Here is a 5,640-nt window from a genome sequence, read left to right on the forward strand (position 1 = left end):
AACTATTTCTTCTTTCTCTTTATTCGTTGTTTTTAGAGTTTTAGCCTTATTGCTGTCTTTGGGGCCCAGATAATTTTAGACAGAAATAACCAAAGAGGTGCAGTAAAGTTCTCCTAGTGACTGCTAGTATGAGCCTTCTATTCCTTTTTTCATCCTTTGGTTTACCGCTACATCCATCTTTCTCCTGGTTCCCCAGGTAGCCTGGTCCCTGTGGGCTGCCAGTTTGTTCTGTCAATGTTCAAATGTTAATCCATCACACTAATTCTGTGGACAAACACTGCTACAATGTCTAATCCCCATTCCAGAAGGAGAAAGGATCGCAAGGCCATAGGCTAGTCTGGAGACTGATGGGCCACACCGGCATAATTAAGGACAACACCTCCTTGGGACAATCATATATTTTCTTCTATTTTTATCTCTCTAAACATTTACCTCAACATTAACAACATCTGTCTTTGAAGAAAAAATCTTTATGATTATTGGCCTGCAGGGAGAGCGCAGCCCAGCCTTTTATTCCTCATATATACTATTTATTGTCTAATATATCCTATTGTTCCACAAATAATGCAGGACAAATAATATCACTGGAGAGGTCGAGATGTCGGCAAGTGTCCTATTTATTGTGTGTAACATTATTAGGCCCTGACCAAAGGTTAAAATGAATGATGATGATAAAATGAATGCATAAATATATCTACTGCATGTAGAGAAGTCTGTTAAATGTGTTTTTTAACATACACAGTTTTACATTAAAAAAACAATGGCACAAGCCCGACATATGCAATGGAGAAATTAACATTTACCATAATTTTACATGTAGTGGACACCTTTTCGTAAAGTTTGAAGGTACTTTTGTCTGCACTTATGTAAATGTCCCCACTGAGGGACGAATAAAGGTATATCTAATCTATGTATGTGATCCAAACAGGTTAGCTGTGGCTAGCTCCCGCGAGCCGTTGATCCATAACGGCGACAACTTCTCAGGCTGCCGCCATGCAGCCCATATTTAGAACAGTATTATAATTTTTTAACACAGTCCAGTAGGAGTAGTAAAACTAAGAGATACTATATCCCTTACAATGAAATTGGGCCATTTTCGTCATTGCTGTTTTTGGTGTTCTTGTGTGTTTAAGCCCCTTGCGGTAGAGAAAGTGTTGTTCCTCGTGTAATGGGGTGATTTTGGTGATTCAGCTCCGGCTCTACTTGAAAGCCAAAAGTCCGACGGTCAGCACTCCCCCAAACGTATCATGGGCAGTCACGGTGCGCAGCCGCACTAATCAGGCGGCCTATTTAAACCCATTTATGGGCACCTTGCTTCCTTTCTATCAGCGCGTCACCTGCAGCAGAGAAGTGCCGATCGTTCCTGACTTGGTTTAGCTGTGGAGATCACGGTAAAGGTAGTTTTCGTTTTCTTTTGTTATATTCAGTTTGCAGTGGTTAACGTGTTTCATCATTTTGTGTTTCAGTAAGTTATGCGTTTTGTGTTATGCTTTTGTTTCGTCCTTATATTAAGCGGTTGTTGCGCACACTACTCTTACCTTTCTGTGAACCTCCGAAAGCGTGTTAGGCTTAGTTTAGGCAGTAGATGCCGCTCTGGGGTTGGGCTGTCTCAACGGGCTTATTGTATGCACTTTAGGGGAGGGCCAACAACCATCGCAAAGTATGCACTTTTACTTGGTCCAATTGGGAGTTAGTGGTTGATTTACAGGTTATTTTGTGTTGTTGGGGTTTTGCTTTTGTATTTGTTTTGTGTTGCGTTTTATTTCCATCCCCCCTCCCAATTAGTGTCTTAATGTGTCCATCTTTTTATATTTCGTAGCTAATAAAATCACTGTTTTAAATTTTCTTGATTGTAAAATAAAAATATTATGTATTTGCCAACTACTACCCCCCTGGTCTTTTGTATTCGTTTGCCAGATGTTCCTGTACATTATGTAATAGGTCACCCTCTGTGGGACTCGCCGACACTCGGATGAACGGCCAGACGTGTTTGTGGGTAACATTATGATTATTATATTATTTCACTTTCTAAACGTATATTTATGTGGACTAATTCACTGAAGCTAACAGTCTCCCAACAGCATGATTGCATGTAAGTGTATTCCGGCATGCACATGCATATACAATACATTGCATGTAAGATGACATATGAAATAAGCATGAAGCACAGTATGTGTATAGCCTGTGATGTTGGCCTTGCTGAATATGGCTTTTATTAACAGGAGCTTTGATAGCAACAGTGTGTGACAGCTTTGATGGGTTAGAAGTGGTAGTTGTCCTATGATCTTGCAATGTAACACAGTATCAAACCCGAAAGTAATTTGTAAGATACCCTCACAGGTATACACATATCTTCCAAAGCAACCTAAAGAGGATGGATGGAAAATACGATCCCAACAGGCATGAGGTTGGAAAATTGACAGTCGCGCTTGTCGTCCCACACTCCTGCGAGTCAAGTCAGCTGTGTACTTGCTTTGACACAGCTATCCTCCTCCATTCTTCTGTACCGTTTCCTCTCACTGCAGGCGATTGGTTTGAACCCAGTCCCTGAAGTCCTGCCACATTTTTTTTCCCCTTGCCATAAACCTAGTGTTCTTTCAACCTACACGCTTCTGCTGTTTCCACATGGAACACAACAGAGGGCCGTTTCAGACAGAAATACAATTGGAAATTATTGATGGGTATGCTCAGTCCGTTCACGACACTTCATGTGGCATCATTGGTCAGTTTTTTGGGACATGCCGCATACAATCATTGGGAAGCTAAAAGTGACTAATTGTAAGCTCATAAAATACAAGCAGATATGAAACATATTTAAAATATACTAAAATAATTGAAAATGTCAACTTTGCAAAAAGCAAAACATGTACAGAATGAATGAGACCTATATAATTGATAATTCAGTAAATTTCAACACAAAATATCAAGGAGGCCCATGCATCACTTTCAGTATGTGGCTCTCTGTGTCCTAGATAGTAATCCAACATCAAAACATACCATTCAATTTTATTTTTCAGTATAGACATTTTAAATTTTTCTCAAGAGACTTGAGGGACAAACAAAAGAAGAAAAAAAAAAAACTTTGTCTCCGCTGCCGCTGTGATGAAAACAAATAATTGTTCCCTCGTGTAGAAAATGCCATTACTCATTCTGGTTGAGTCCTTCCATCTTTCATTGGGGAAGCAGAATGCAGTAAAAGCATGTTCTGTGTCTGGTCCGGGCTCTCAAGAGAGAAGAGCAGCAGTTTTTTTTTTTTTTTTTTTTTTTAGAATTCTCCCTTGTTGTAAAACACACCGGGACATATGGCACCTTGATTTAGTTAACTGGTAAAATTATTTATGAAACTACATTTAGATGAAGATAACAAAGTAAGCCAAGAATTAAAGCAAGTATGGCCAATGTGAAGCACCAGATAGCTCCCATCCATCTGTGGAGGAGCATCTGGAGACGTCATCATTTTATCACAGATAATTAAGTGGAAAAGCTGTGCATTCAAACCTTTGATTTCAAATTTACATGGACACCAATTGTGTAGTAAATTAGATATTTGCACAATACCATAATAAAGTTGTGATGAAATACATTTACAGGTCAACGTGAGTGATTCATTGTTTTCTCTACCTCGGATATGTTCACTTTTTGGGGATTTGCCACATTACAGTTAAACCCAGATCAGACTTAGAGATAGCCGAGAATACTGGACAGTTGACTAGGAGATCCGTTTTGTAAATAGTGTGACATCATACCATAGCAATAATTACGACCAAAACAGTAGCCCATGTTAGGGATTATTGTACCTGTTCAAATAAAACTTTGTTGCTGTAATATTTAATTACTGTATTTAAACAAACTATTGCAGGAGTTGCTGGAACCAGCATATACAATCATGAATAAAAAACTGACAGAGTTGCCAACCTTGAAGAAATTCTTTGAGTCTAGTCCACCCCTGCTTGTCACGCTCCCCCGATATCGCTCTGCACCGCTGAGGGGTGCCCACCCCACTAATTTGAGAAGCACTACAGTAAATCATGTTCTTGCATCCAGGTATCAGAAAGCCAAAAAGGGATGTTTTGCTATCAATAGGACACTCCTTCGGACACAAGAGCTTTTTGGGAAAATTTGGCACCAGAACCAAGTCAACCAGTCAAACATCCGACTTGTTGTGTGCATATGAATGTCATCTATAAATAAGTAGTGAAACAAATGGGTTACTAAAACAAATGGTTATGATTTCAGGCTGTAATCTATGTGAGTGGTGCGTGAGAACCCCGGAGAACAGCAACAATGATTATTAATGGTAAACACTGTATAAAAAAGACCATATTAAGGGATGCATGATTAGATAAAGAGGAAAAGGTCACAGCAGGTTGATGCATCTGTCTCATTAGCTGCTTTATTTGTGTCCTTTCGTTTACCCTTCATTAGCTTGCATGTTTTATCCTCTCTCTTTTTCCTGAAATCTCTCCATTCATTAGGCCTGCCGCTCTCCATTATTCCCTCTCGGCATGTTGTTTCTGACTTTAATGGCTTCCAATAGTGTGTCTGTCTTACCAAAATGTCACCCGAGTCTCGACACAGCATACTACTTTTGACACGAGCACTATGTGCGGTAGACAGGGCATAGGGATTAATTTGCCATGTGCGTGCACCTCGATACCAGACAGGGGTAGAGACTGTGACTGAGACCGGGCTGACAGTAGAGATGGGGGGGCGGGGCGGGGGGCCCCTCTCTGGATCTCACCGTCTGCTACTGTCACACAGCAAGCAAAGAAGGAGGATCAGGTGTGGCTATAGTCTTGGAAGGAATAGAGACAGATGTGAAAGGAGGCTGCGGGACGAAGGAATTGTGTGCATCGTAGGTGTAAAAATGAAAAAGTGGAAGGAGATGGATACCTCCATAGAGTGCCACCACTGTAATTCAGCTGAATGCCAAAAGAGGTCACATGTGTGCTACAGTTTCAGTCATTAACAATTACAGCAAAGAACTGACAAGTATTCCAAAGGCCATTTGATGGATCTTTGGAAACCGATATATAAAGTGTGTAAAACAGTTTTTATTTTTAATTGTATTTCTGCTTTCTTAATCATGTCACAGCATTATTTTTCTCTTAACACACACCACTGCACAAATGTTCCCTTGTTGTGACAACTTGTTTCCATCACAGAAAGTATTGATTTTGTCTGCTAACGTAGAGTCAATCTTGTAATGTAGCAGCTTTATTTGGCATGGAATCACTCTCTATAATGGCAGCTACTCCAGGAAATCTGAAAATATATTGGAGTGAAACTGACATCCTAAACTGCTATTAACTTCCTCCATAAATGGGCTTCTCCCATTACAGACATACATAGAGCAAAGTTATTGTGACTCCAGTGTGATGCATGGTAGTGAGGACAAGTTCCCTTTTGCAGTGCAGTTCACAGTAGCTTCTCTAACAGTTCAAACTAGGTTTAAGTGCTACTGCAGGGTAAACATCACTGTGAGTGTGTAGGAGCTGCATAGAACCTGACAGTTGAGATAGCATCAATAAGAGAAATGTCTCTGGTGCTTTTTTTCAAGTCCCACCAAGGACCAAGGTGTTGAATTTGGGAATGGTTGATGTGGAGGTGCCGGTTTGACTTCCTGAGGGCTTTATGGAG

At 40.3% G+C, this 5,640-nt stretch overlaps 1 long non-coding RNA gene across 1 annotated transcript; it reads left to right on the forward strand.

The window, feature by feature from the left end:
* Positions 1 to 1,354: 1,354 nt before the first annotated feature.
* LOC131110469 (uncharacterized) lies at positions 1,355 to 2,798 on the forward strand. Its single transcript, XR_009120894.1, has 3 exons — positions 1,355 to 1,397; positions 1,918 to 1,992; positions 2,341 to 2,798. It is a non-coding gene; the product is annotated as an uncharacterized LOC131110469 (long non-coding RNA).
* Positions 2,799 to 5,640: the final 2,842 nt, after the last annotated feature.

The sequence above is a fragment of the Doryrhamphus excisus genome, chromosome 23 (genome assembly GCF_030265055.1).
Source record: "Doryrhamphus excisus isolate RoL2022-K1 chromosome 23, RoL_Dexc_1.0, whole genome shotgun sequence".
Taxonomy (NCBI): Eukaryota; Metazoa; Chordata; class Actinopteri; order Syngnathiformes; family Syngnathidae; genus Doryrhamphus; species Doryrhamphus excisus.